The following is a 15,314-nucleotide window of genomic DNA, read 5'->3' as shown; positions in this document are numbered from 1 at the left end:
TGGCTGTGATATATCATAAAGACTAAAAACTGAGAACAAATAATGCAAAATAGTACTTTACAGCTACTGGAAAGCAATGGTTGTCCCAGCAGGAATCAGAAAAATGAGGTCTACAGACAAAAGAGGGAACTGTGAATAAGTGGCCTGGGTTAGGGGCATGTGCCTTTGGTCTTTTTCTACATCCAGCAGGGATGTTCTAGCCTTTCCTGTCTGGGAAAACAAAGCATTACTTCAGTGATCAAAGCTTCTCCTGGATAGTTCTTGATAAATGAACAGATTTCCTCTGGTTTGTATTTTGAAAGACATATTTTTTTCTTAGTCTATCAGGAAGAAGCACCTACATGGGAATGTAGGAGGAAATGTTTCTATAGAATGGGCTTGAGGCTTGTGATATTCTGCCTTGAACTGAGGGAATACACTGTCAAAGTATGGCTTCACATAGTCATCTGGGCTGATCAGTACAAAGAGACAGATCTCTATACTGGGAATGTCTCTGATTATGTCATATTATACAGTTCATAAAAAGTTCAAGAATTGGCTTACTGCTGCTTCGCGAAAGATGAAAGAAAAATCCAAACAACTTCAGTTATCTGTTTAATACTTTAAAAACATGTGTCATTGTGTCTGTGTCCTTGTTTGATTGTGTGTGTGTGTGTGTGTGTGTGTGTGTGTGTGTGTGTGTGTGTGAAGCATGATGTGTGAATAGGTGCATGTTTGTGCAATGCCTGAGCTCATAAATGTCCCAGTAGGGGCAGGAGGAGGCCATCAGCGTCTCCCTCTCTATTTTCAGTTTATTCTCTTATAACCCATTCTCACTGAATCTGAAGCTCCTAAATTCAGTTATGCTGGCAGACCTGAGCACTTGTTGGGATATGCTTCTCTCTATTACCTAACACAGGAGTTACAGAAATGAACCACCATTTTACATGGATGCTGAACTCTGAAGACTGGTTGGTCTTCAGGCTTCCATGACAGGCACTTTCGAACACAAGCCTTTTCTCCAACTCCAGAGTACTTGTATTTTTCATTTCTTAAATATAGTGTTGCTTGATTTTCTGGTAGCCATATCTTAATTATTTTGTTTATTACTCCCACCCTGTAGCATAAAACCTATCAAATGTTTTTCTGCATCCACTGAGATTACCATATAGACTCATTGTTGAATCCTTTAATACAATAAAATTGATTTTAATTTTTAAAATTATTGTTTGCATCACTTTACAAATTGACAAGTGTTCTATAATTTCTAATTCACAATGGTGTTGAGGTCATTACAGTAGCCTTTTATTTCCTGTACTCTCATGCAGCACATGGTTTCACTACTTTAAGTAATAGTAAAGGCCAGCGGTGGTGGTACACACCTTTAATCTCAGCAATTGGGAGGCAGATCCAGGTGGATCTCTGTGAGTTTGAGGCCAGCCTGATCTACAGAGTGAGATCCAGGACAGGCACCAAAACTACATAGAGAAACATTGTCTCAAAAATAAAATAAAATAAGATATAAAGGGAATTTATTTTTAAAAGTTTTCTGTAATGAGAATGAGATATTTTACAGGTACTGTTAAATATATTGTATACAAATGTATGGTTTTAACTGTACAAGACATTACAAATTATTTTGGAATCAATTTCATATATCATTTTTAAGTCACTTTAGTAAGCTAAACTCCCCTATGGAAGGCCTCAATTCTTTAATTTAATTATCTTACATCTTCAAAATTTGAATTGCATTTACTGTACATGTGTTTATTCTTTTTTATTCCATTGCAGGAAAACTTCATGTTCTTCATTTAAACATTAAATATGTGCTGTTTTTAATATTCATGATGATTAGATTTTTTTCTCTCTATCTTTCTTCTACTTGACATTGGGTATTTTAATTATTTCCTTGTTTGTTTTGATTATCTAGTTCCTGCCAGTATTTCATAAAGACAAAATTATGACACAAGATTTAGTAGTACTGTCACCAATTATAATCTGATTTTCTTTAAATCTTTGTTTCCCAGGACATTTCCTTTATATCATTCCATGCTCACTATTTTATTTCAGTTGGTGTTAGATTATATTTTATATATTTATATCATTTCTGAAGTTAGCAGCAAGTGTTAGTACAGTCTTATACCATTAGTTTTCATGTTGCTGGGGATATTATTCCATTTACATTTAATATACTGTCTTAGGGTTTCTATTGCTTTGAGGAGACACAATGACAATGGCAATTCTTATAAAGAAAAACATTTAATTGGGACAGGCTTACAGTTTCAGAGTTTTAGTCTGTTTTAGTCTGTTATCATCACAGCCAGATGCATGGTAACATGCAGACAGACATGGTGCTTGAGAAGGAACTAAGACTTCCACATCTAGATCAACAGGCAGCAGGAAGAGAATGCTAGATTGGGTGTGGCTTGATCATCTGAGACCTTAAATCCTGTCTCCATGATACACTTCCTCCCAACAATGCTACAATTAGTCCAACAAAGCCACACCTGTACATGTAACCAACCATCTTATTAAATAAGAAACACAGAACCAATGTAAAGAAGAAAGCCAAGAGGTCAGAGCTCAGAGCTAAAACCTTACCCTTCCTCCTGCAGTAGTCGTAGCTCTCCGAAAGAGACCTACTTCCTGTTTGTTTGTCTTTAAATAGTCTTTCTGTTTTGCCTTCTCATTGGTTGTAAACCCAAACACATGACTGCCTCTTCACTGCCTGTAAGTACTGCCCTCCAGGTCTTAAAGGCATATGTCTCCAATGCTGGCTGTATCCCTGAACACACAGAGATCTACCTAGCTCTTCTACCAAGTGCTGGGATTAAAGGCGTGTGCTACCACCGCTCTTGCTATGGCTCTAATAGCTCTGACCCACAGGCAACTTTATTTATTAACATACAATTAAAATCACATTTCAATACAAATAAAATACCACCACACACACCTGCAAAAAGCGTTAATCCCTATGAGCCTATGGATGGCATTTTCTTTCAAGCTACCACATACACTTTGATTATTCTTCTCACACACAGCTCAATAAAACTTATTCACACATAGTGGGCGTTGCTACACTCTCAACCACATTCAACCCAACTGTAAACACCCTGCTCATTTTGCCCAGGATACTTCCCTTCTGCTTTCTGGTATAGCACATTCTTTCTGTTTCTGAATTATACCTAATTATACCCTTCTTTTCAACCTCACTGCCTTTCTTCCTTGTACATTTTTTTTTTTTTTTTTTTTGGTTTTTCCGAGACAGGCTTTCTCTGTGTAGCTTTGTGCCTTTCCTGGGACTCACTTGGTAGCCCAGGCTGGCCTCGAACTCACAGAGATCCGCCTGCCTCTGCCTCCCGAGTGCTGGGATTAAAGGCGTTGCACCACCACCACCCGGCCCTTGTACATATTTATGTAGTTGTTCTTCATCAGTTGGTTCTCAGATTTTCCCCTCATCTCACTAAGCACTTTTCTGAGTAGTTTGTGTATTCATGTGGCTCAAATATTTCTGCCAATGATTTACACATATTTATTAAATTCTGCCTTTTCAGTTGAGAGTCATTGAATGTTTTGTTTAAACAGGTTAATTTCAAAACTTGTTGTACCACTCTGCACCTCTCCCCTTTATTATTCATGAAATCATTCCTGTTGAAATCAGCGAAATGCTATATACAGTCTATTTTTGTCATGTATTATTTATGAGCTTTTTTTTATGAGTTTTTGTGTCACATGAATACTGCACCCAACTTTAGTGAAACTTTGGTGTCCAGCCCTGACCTGTCGAAGTGTCCTTGAAGTGGGAGGTGAGGAACTGAGAAAGTCTAGGTAGAAAAAAAACATAGATGTAGATGAAGGAAAAGAGAGAGGCACAGGATAGCTCAGGAGGTCCCTGGGTCAATACCCAGCAGCTTCGAGTTTATTCCTAATGGGATTTCTATACACTAGCAAGGGGAGAGGCAAGAGACTTCCCCCTTTCAAGATTAAAGTACAAAGTACAAACAAATATAATTTTTTTTTTAATTCTTTAAATGCCTGGTAACCATGCCTTATGGCAAAGCATCTTGTAATTAGGCCTTGAAGCATAAGACACCTGGTAACCATGCCTTTGGCCAAAACATCCTATTATGCAGCCTTGGAGAGCAGCATAAACTCTGACTCTCTGACCTTGAGTCAAAATAGAAGCAAACCACAAGTTGGAATCATTGTGGGCTCCCACATGAAACCTTGTGGCTTTTAATGCATATTTTTAGAAATATTTATTTTCATTATTAAGAAATTAACCTTCATTGTCATTTTTCCTGGACACACTAAATAATATTTCTTTCTCAGAAAAACAAAAATATGAAGACAAAAAATTTAGATCATTTGATCTGATAGTTTTAGAGAAGAGATTTGGTGCAATTTCTACAATATATGAGCTATTAAGATGGAATATTCTAAGACATGGTTTTATGTTGGTAGAAATGGCTAGAACACCAGGAGAATGATTTCCTTTATTTAAAAGTACAGTGTTATTTATGGTGGGAATAACTTTAAATCCCAATGGAATATTAAACGTAGTCATTTTATTCTGGGCATTTTAAAACTGAACACATGGTTAAGCTTAGAATTTGTGTCCAATTTGCATTGCATATTCACAGACTTTTTGCAAAAGTGTCATTTGCACTGATCCATTAGCCTTGTCCAAATTAGTTCAATTGTTTATAAGGTATTAAATGCATGACAAAGCCTAACATGTTTGTTCTGCTCCACAATTATAGCACATGTTGAAACAACCCACCACAGCTGTACTTAGCAGATTACAGTCCATTATCCAAGTTGTATGGTGTCTTCCTTTTATAACCTAATTTTTCTTCATTTGCATGTGACTTTCTGGATCATAAAATTAGAACTTTTTCATGGCCTTTCACTGACTGAGATGAGAAGAGAGGTTTTAAAATTATGGAGATGCTCAGATGCAACTTGCAAATGGTTTGGTAAAATGTAGTAGTAAAATATTTCATTAACTTTTAATTCAATTTAAGATTGTTTTCCTTCCCTTGGGACTGAAAGTCTTTAGATTTATCATGTACTTTGAGGAAACAATATCTTGAATAAAAGTTTATAATGAAACCATGGAGCCAGGAAATGCAAAAACCTGTGTTCAAAGGATCTATGAAGAGCCTAATCATTTGCCAAATGGAAAAAAAAAATCTGGCATCTATTTTATTCTCTCATTAATTTTTAAAGCACTTACAGGGTATCAAAGTCATCAAAACCCTCTTGTATATGTAAACACATGTGGTGGTATTGTGTTTCCCAAAATATTGTGCACACTAATAAACTTATCTGGGGTCAGATTACAGAACAGCCACGATATTAAACATAGAGTATAGGCAGTGGTAGCACACGCCTTTAATCCTAGCATTCCAGAGGCAGAGATCTGCTGGATCCCTGTGTGTTCAAGGATACAGCCAAGCATGGTGACTCACGCTTTTAATCCCAGAAAGTGAGCCCTTAATCCCAGAGAGTGATGACAGAAAGCAGAAAGGTATATAAGGTGTGAGGACCAGAAACTAGAAGCTTTTAGTTGGTTAAGCTTTTAGGCTTTAGAGCAACAAGGATGAGGACTCAGAGGCATCCAGTCTGAGGAAACAGGATCAGCTGAGGAACTGGCAAGGTGAGGTAGCTGTGGCTTGTTCTACTTCTCTGGTCTTCCAGCATTCACCCCAATAACTGGCCTCAGGTTTGATTTTATTAATAAGAACTTTTAAGATTTGTGCTACACACACACACACACACACACACACACACACACACACACACACACACAATTGTTACAGTAATAAAGAAAATAAATAAATTGATGGGACAATTTATTCACTATTGAAGTTGCAATAGAAATCTGCATTCATCTGATATTAACAATAAAACCATCAGATTTAATTTCATTAACTCAAGGTTCTCATGAGGTTTTAGTATCATGTTGATGACATAAGTTAAAACATATATAGATATATAATGATTTTACATGGAAATATATGTAGAGATGATCAACAGGTGAAGGCATTTGTATATGCACATGTATATATATATATATGCACATGTATATATAAATATGCATATATATATGTGTGTGTGTGTTTTAAATGAAATTGTACAACAAAAAAATATTTGAATATGTATATATACACTTATATGAACACACTAGAAAATTAAGAGAATTGCAATGTACTATGATTCATCCTTATTCTGAGGGAGTAATATATTTAATGATGTCTATTACTAGCTAGGTTTTTCTAGAATCAGGCATGTGGGTAAGGAAATACAGGATTGTCTGTGTATAAGAATCACCAAGGCTAAGATTGCATGCATAATCTTATAGCTTTTTATGTATCTATATAGGTTGTTTATACATTGTTGACTCACTTTTTGTAGGACATATGTATCTAAGAATTAATTCAATTTTCTTTGATTTCCCGGTTTTTGGAATGCAAGCTGTAAAAATACTCTCTAATGATATTCTGGATTTAGAGAAGGCTGTAAATCACTACATAATGCTATTTGGAATGTTCCTCCTCCTAGATTACTCCAATTTTTATATCTTGATTATAAACACAGAAGCAGGATGACTGCACCTCCCTGTGCATATAGTTAAGACACCCTGCCCAGCTCAACCCAAGAAGAACAGACTGATAAGTAACATATTTCTAAAATAAAATGGATACTAATTACAGAGTCATCAAAGTAAATTGCAGACATACCAACGCATGTGTATATTAGAATAGCAACAGGAAAACTAGGACTGAGAAATTTAAAAAAATAAGGAAGAATACAATATCCTCACCTGGATCTCATAACAAGGACGATGCCTAATCCTGTTGGCCTTCTCAGTTAACCTGACCACCCAGCACATAAGTTAAGGGAATGACTTCCAAAAAACTCCATACTCTTGTAGCTTTCAGAATCCTCACCTTTAATTGGTCCACAGGTTAAAAAAATAATGTGTAATTTGAGAATAAAATATCACTACTGACTGAATTTAATCAATTAATGTATTATGCTTCTATCATAAGCATGACTTATGTGGCACGTGATCCTTATTTTATATAGTTATTGCGATGGTTTGACAAATCATGACCCCGATAGGCCCCTACATTTGGACACTATTCATCAGGCAGTGTCACTATTTGAGAAGCATTAGGTGGTGTGGCCTTGTTGAAGGAAATGTGTTGCTGGAGCTGAGCTTTGAGGTTTGAAAATTTCACACCAGGTCCAGTCTCTCCCTTTGTCTAAGGATCTGGACACAGGTCTTTGCTACTTTTCCAGAACCAGGCCTGCCTGCTGCTCTGTTCCCCACCTATGAAGGCAAAGGACTAAGTCTCTGAAACTGTAAGCAAGCCCCAAATCAGTATTTTCCTTCAGAAAAGTTGCCATGGTTCTGATGTCTCTTCACAGCTATAGAACAATAAGACAATCATATATTTTCAAACAAAACTCACTTAACAAAAAATGAACACTAAGAAACAAAATAAATAATAAAAAGGAAGCACAAGTTTCATTATTGTTTATTATTAAACACATATTTTCCCTTTTTATTGTGACCCAGTGAGTATAATCAGTTTTTCCCGTATGTACATAGATGTAGGAGCAGCCACTGAAAAAATGGGGAACTACAATTTCTAAAGAGAACTGAATTTTTTCCCTGCCCTCAGCAAACATCACCTGTCAAAGCTGCCTCTGCTAATGGCCTTCCACGCTAGAGTAATGGCTGGCTCCATCTTACCCAGCAGTTGTGGAAGCAACCATTGCTACTGTGAGAGAAGGAACAGCCCTGTTGTGTGAGACAACATTATTTTGAGAAGCCCAGTTTTACCTCTGTCTTTTCCAATCTTTCTGCTCCTTTTCCTAGAATGTTCCCTGAGACTTTGGAGAGAGGGATTGTGATATAGACACCCCAGTTATGACTGAGCATACCACAGTCACTTATTCTCTAGACTTACACCAGCTCTGTGTCTGTATATTAACTGGTGATTGTATGTTCTCTGTATTTAAACCAGTTTTGTGTCTGTATATTAACTGGTGTCTGTATTTTAACTACCATGTAAAGCATAAAGAAGACTCTCTGCTGAGGAGCATGAGTAGCACTGAACTTTTTGAATGAGCTTTATAACTACTGTGAGCATCATTTACTCATGTACCATTTATCCTTGTGAAACATATATCATTATAGTTGAACAGTCAGGGATTTTAGTTATTAACTCATTATTTTTTCATCCTCATTGAAAAAAATGAGTGGTGTCTTCATTCCTTCAAAGAACAGATGTTTTATGTTTAGATGTGATACTATTTGTAAAGTTTTGTTTTTCCTTCATTTAATGTTGTACTAGCAAACAAAGCATTTTGCATGGCTTTCCAAACTCGAGTTCAATGGGAGCTGTCACTTCACTGGTTTACATCATCAGAGAAAGACCCTGGCATTATGAAGCCTTGAGTGTATTCACAAGCTGCTGGGATGTATGTCTCCCTTGTTTTCTGGATTTTTGTTTTTTGAATATAGTTTATCTCCAGGGTTAAACAAAGAAAACATGTCTAGCTTCCTGTTCATCATCATGTAAAAATAACAGATATAAAGGTAGATTGTTCCAATTGAAATAAGAATTATTTAAGACTAATAAAATCATTATGTGATTTATAACTTTCAAGACAGCTGTACCATTCAATCATCCTATACTCACGCATGATATTACTCATGAAGTTCTGTACAGGAAGAAACCTTGAAATTCTTTGTCCCCTACATTATAGATATGTGAAATAAAATCCATAGGGTTTCACTTAATTGAAAAAAGAGATCAGGATTTAAGAAAGATATGACACCTTGAATTTGCTCAACAGATATTCAGTAAAAGGTGAGAAACCTGGAGAAAACTCTGTCATCATCAGAGGTCACATGTGCCGGGTGACAGTTAGCAAGGCAGGTTTCTCATGAGGTTTATGGCTTCAGAAGACACTTTCCTGACAAGCAGAAAAGAAAAGCACTTGTTAAATATCTTTGACATTTAGTGAAGATGTAAAAGAAGTGAACCATTGTTCTAAGCAACTACACTGGATACATGATATGATCTGATGAAGTTCAGCACTTAAACCCCATCTGGTTGTTCTCAGCTAATTAGACAACCATGCTCAGCTATTTTCAGAGTGTGTGTCTTTCTTTCTTTCTTTCTTTCTTTCTTTCTTTCTTTCTTTCTTTCTTTCTTTCTTTCTTTCTTTCTTTCTTTCTTTCTTTCTTTCTTTGCACTCTATTTATTTATTTATTTTTATTTTTCATTTTTCTTTATTAAGAAAATTTCTACTCACTCCACATACTATCCACAGATCCCATCTCCTCCTTCATCCCATTCTCCAGCCCTCTCTCCCAAGCCACCCCACATCCCCACATCCCCCAAATCAAGGTCTTCCATGAGGAGTCAGTATAGCCCAGCACACTGAGCCTAGGCAGGTCCAAACCCCTCCGCACTGCACCAAGGCTGCACAAGGCATCACACCACCGGCACTAGGCTCCCCAAAACCTGCCCATGCACCAGGGACAGATCCCAACCCCCCTGTCTGGGTGCCCCCCCCAAACAGTTCAAGCCAAACAACCATCTTCCAGTATCCAGAGGGCCTAGTCCAGTCCCATGCGGGCTCCACAGCCACTAGTCTACAGTTCATGGGCTTCCACTAGTGTGACCAGTCATCTCTGCATAGGAAGAGGCAGGATGCTGGGAAGGCCCTCAAAAATCCACAAGGATGACCCCACCTGGGAATGCTGGCAGTGCTCTAGAGGGTGCCTGGACTGGTCTACTCTGGTGACCAGTCTAGTGAGTACCCTAACTGTCATCATAGAGCCTTTGTCTAGTGACTGATGGAGGCAGATGCAGAGATCCATGGCTAGGCACCAGGCTGAGCTCTGGAAATCCAATCCAATCCATGAGAGAGAGGAGGGATTCTGCAGGCGGGGGACGTCGAGATCAGAGCTTGTTTCTAATCTGACCAAAAATCAATGAATCACATTTTGTCATGTTTTCCAAGTACATTATCTGTTTTATGTCCTAGAATACACTTATTGCACACCAATTTCTTTTCTATTACCTGAACCATAGTTGCCTGTTATTTACATACCTTTGTTAATTCCATATTTTTGACCTCTTAACCAGTTTTTCCCAAGTCTCAATTTCAACCCCGATTCTTATGCTTATACTTATGATTCTTATACTTCTAAATATTCTTTCCTCCATCATGAATTTCCCATGCAACCCAAGTCACTGGCCCATATCAGAATTTACTGCACTTATCCAGGGGGCCATAGTAAGACACCCAGTTCCTTAGGTCTGTCCTTCAGTGACTGTCCACAATGACTCTGTGTACCCCATTTAGGTATTTCAAAATGGGAACTGAAAATTAATACACAAGTCAGAGTTAGCAACTTAAATCAAAACTTCAGGGTCCCATTACAAAAAGAAGCACTATGAAATACCAAAAAAATAAAAAAGTCTCTCATAAAGATCACCAACCATACAGGAAATCTTCCCCCAAAGAATAACTTAGATAAATGCAATATATTTCCCCATATTAACAAACTGAAAAAAAAAACACATAATCATCACATTAAATGCTAAAAATTTTCCTTTGACAAATCCAACACCCCTTCATGATAAAAGTCTTGGAGAGATCAGGTATGCAAGGGGTCATAACTAAGCATAATAAAAGCAAAATACAGCAAGCCAATAGCCATCATCAAATTAAATGGAAAGAAACTTAAAGCAGTTCCATTAAAATCATGGACAAGGCCATCTCTCTTTCCATATCCATTCAATATAGTACTTGAAGTTGTATCTATACAACTATCTAAGACACCTGAAGGATATTAAGGAGATACAAATTGGAAAGAAAGAAGTCAAAGAATGACTATTTGCAGATGATATGACAGTATAGTAAGTGAAACCAAAAATTCTACTGAGGAACTCCTACAGCTGATAAACCCTTTTAGTCAAGTTGCTGGATACACGATTAACTAAAAAAAAAAAAAAAAAAAAAAAAAAATCGTAGCTCTCCTATATACAAATGATAAATCAGGGAATCAACACCCTTCACAATAGCCTCAAATAACATAAAATATCTGGATGTAACTCACCCAAGTATGTGAAAGATCTCTATCACAAGAACTTCAAGTCTTTGAAGGAAGAAACTGGAGAAGATATCAGGAGATGAAAAGATCTATGCTCATGGGTCAGTAGGATTAACATAGAAAAATGGCCATATTGCCAAAAATAATTTACAGAGTCCACTCAATCCCCATCAAAATTCCAACAGAATTCTTTACAGATCTTAAAAGGACAATACTCAAATTCATATGGAAAAAACAAAGAAACCCAAAGGAACTAAAACAGTCCTATAAAAATAGAAAAAAAAGTCTAGAGGCATTACCATCCCTGGTTTCAAGCTATACTAGAGAGCTAGCTATAGGTATTACAAACTGCATGAAATTGGCATATAAATATACAGGTTCATCAATGGTATTGAATTGAAGACATAGATGTAAATCCACACACCTATTTACACCAGATATTTGATAAAGAAGCCACAAATATGCAATGAAATAAAGAAAGCATCTTTAATAAACGGTGCTGGTCTAACTAGATGCTAACATGTAGAAGAATGCAAACATTCATATCTATCACCCTGCACAAAACTCAAGTCCAGGTAAACCAAAGACCTCAATGTAAAACCAGATACACTGAACCTGAACCTGGTAGAGGAGAAAGTGGGTGATAGCTTTGTATGACTTGGCACAGGAAAAGAACACCAATAGCATAGGCACAAAGATCAACAAAACATAAATGGGACCTCAAGAAACTGAAAAGTGTTTGTAAGGCAAAGGAGACTGTCAATAAGACAAAACAACAACTTACAGAGTGGAAAAATATCTTCACCAACTCCATTTTTGACAGAGGGAAAATTTTCAAAATATATAAAAACTCAAGAAACTAGACAACATAATGCAAATAGTCTCAGATTACCACCAAAGGCCACACAGATGCTTGGTGTCTAGGAGACAACCTGTGGCCATGTTGGTTTCTGAGGGCCATGGTGCTGCCAGGGCCATGACTATATGAGTGGCCTGAGCTGCCATCTGGGCTCATGGTATCATCTGAGGCTAGGCTGCTGCTGGGGGTGATGACTGGTACCATGGCCCTACAGCAGCCATGGTTGGAGGTGATGTCCATGCCACCTGTTACCACTGAGGACTATGCAGATTCCTGTAGTCTGGGCTGCCAGTGGAAGCCATTTTGGTATCTGAGGGCCATGCTGTAGCTGGAGCCATCATACAGATATGAGTGTCCTGCACTAATACAAGTTGCTATGGTGATGTTCAGGCTGGGATGTAGCTGAGAACCAGGTTTGGGTCCATGGTCCTACTGAATCTGGGGTCTGTATTAATGTCAATGGCCCATGTTATAGGCTGGCCCTGCCTTTCACTAGCCATTGGATACTGCCCCTGCCTCTCACTGGACACTCTAGCAGGAGAGCTTGCCATGTCCCTCATTGGATATCTGCCGTGCCCCTACCCCAGCACTTGGAAGAGATGATTCCACCCCTCACCACAGGCATGGGGAGCTAGCCTCAGAGGCATAGGTGTAGGAAATCTGGGTATGTGTTTCCAGAGGGGGGAGGTCCCAGTGGCCCAGATTGACCAGCTCAGGTACCACCTAGGCTTTGGGTTGGTCCACCCTAATTAGCATCTACTCTTGGCATAAGCTGCTTGGAGCATGTGAAGGGAAGGGTTCTGCTGATAGACAGCCACGGGATCTCTATGACTAAGGGAAAAAGCAGGACATACTAGAGGAGTTTCAGTGAGGGTCCAGTGATGATGTTGTGCCTGATTCTTTGGAAATTTCACACCATATACCCAAATTCTACTCACATCCCACTCCTCCATATCTGTCCATCACATTGCAGTGTTCCCCCTAAAAAAGAAAACTCTAGAAAATAAATTAATTTTTAAAAAAAATCTACCTTACTCCTCTATCTTTCCTGCCTCTCCAATACCTTGTCATTCATCCTAGTGGCATTGGGAGCTCTGGGTGTGTCATGCTTTTGTCTACTCAGCCCCACCCTCAAAGGCTCATTGCAATGAACCATTGGTCTGGCTTAAGACCTCTGGACTCAGGAGGAGCTTGCATGGGACTGAACTAGTCGCTCTGTATATATATGACATTTGTGTAGCTTGGTCTTCCTGTGTGCCTAGTCTTACTTCAAGTTGATATACCAGGGCTGATTGGTATCTATGGAAGGCTTGCCCTTTTCTGGAAAGAAATGGAGGAGGAGTAGATGGGGCAGGGGCAGAGGGGAGGTGGGGAGGAGAGGAGGGAGGAGGAACTGTGATCTGGGTGTTAAAAAATAATAAATAAAATAAGAAGTTAAAAAAACATAGGTTAGATAAAAACTCAAGATGCAAAGTTCAAAGAAAAATTTTAAACATGTTCAAAGAATTCACAGAATTCAAAAACAACATGGATAGGTAACTGAAGAAACTAAATTAAGAGACAAGAATAAATTCTTGATTAAAGTCCAAGAAAACATAAAAAAAAGAATGGATAAAATGTATACAACAATTCAGAAAATGAAAATTTAATTCAATAAAGAGATGAATAATGAAGAAAAATGAACTGAATTAAGAAAAATTAAGCTAGAAGTTAAAAACTTAATACATCTAATTAGAAAATAGCAAACAAACAAAACAAAACATCTCTTTGTTAAAAGCCTTATCAACGGAATTGACCATGTTGAAGACAGAATAAATGAATTTGAAGACAAGGCAGAGGAATTTAATGAATCAATCAGAGAAACTGAACAATTAAAAACAAAGAAAAACAAAACAAACTAACAGGTCAGGCATGACATTTTCAAGAAATCTGGTTCATCATGAGAACAAATAATAAATTGTGGACAGAGAAGAGTTGAATTCAGGTCAAAGAAAATAAAGAACATGTCTTCAATAAAATCATAGAAGAAAATTTCCAAGCTCTAGGGAAAGTGGTATATATATATTCATGTATAGGAGACACCCAGAACAAAAATAGGACCAAAAATTAAATTCCATGAACTACATTATTGTTAAAATAGTAATTGTACAGAAGAAAAAGGGAACACTGAAAGAAGCCAGGGAGAGAGCTCAAGGCACATATAAAGGAAGACCTGTCAAAATTAAATTGATTTCTAAGTGGAAATTATAAAAGCTGGAAGAGCTTGTAGAAAAATGATGAATGATCTGAAGAACACAGATGCCAAGCCAGACTATTTTACCAAGCAAATCTATCCATCACAATTGATGGGGAAGGATATATTTTCCATGATAACGGACTAAATATATTTATGATGAATAACCAGTCCTACAAGGAACACTGGAAGATATGTTAGACTTATGAGAAGAATAATGATATCAAATTGATATAGATTTTTAAAAATTGCTGGGACATCAACTCTGTAAAATTGGAATAAAAAAGCACACACCATAAAATTAACAAAATATCAGCCACAAATTCACATCTTTGAATAATAATTCTATTAATAATCTCAATTTCCCCAAAAGAGTCATGTTCTCTTGTTATATCATAAAAGAGAATACATCTTATTACTGTCTACAAATTATGCCTTGCATTAGAGTGAAAGGATAGAAACAAGAATACTAAACAATGAGGACAGGAAACAAGCAGTAATCATTATCTTAATATCCAACAAAATACACCTTGGGTCATTTCAATCTGAATAATGTAACTATCTAACAAGAAGATAACAATTATCAGCACACATTGACCAAACTAGAGTATCAGGTATCAGCACATTTCATAAAACAAACATTAGTAGATAGAATATGAATTAACCAAAAAAAATTAGCTAGATTTTATAATCCACTTTTGACATACACAAGTCATCCAAAATAAACAAAATAAACAGAGAAAGATTTTACTTAAATAATACCATAAGTGTTATAGACTAAACAGAAATCTACAGGATATCTACCCTAACACTGTAAAATATACATTGTTCTCATTAGCCCATGGCACTTTCTATACAACAGGCCATATTGAAGGACTCAAAACAAAGCTCACCCAAAGTAGAGAAATTTACATAACTGCAAGTACTCTATATGAGGTCAATGGAATAGAGCTTGGAGTCACCACCAATAATAACACCAGAAATAAACAAATGGAGATTAAAACAAGGCACTGTTAAATAATGAAAGAGTCAGTGAAGAAATAAAGGACATTAAAAGAAATTGTTGAAACACAAATCTTAAATGGCCTTATTAA

Source organism: Peromyscus leucopus, chromosome 13, assembly GCF_004664715.2.
Source record: "Peromyscus leucopus breed LL Stock chromosome 13, UCI_PerLeu_2.1, whole genome shotgun sequence".
Classification (NCBI taxonomy): Eukaryota; Metazoa; Chordata; class Mammalia; order Rodentia; family Cricetidae; genus Peromyscus; species Peromyscus leucopus.
Note: the sequence above shows the minus strand (reverse complement) of the source record.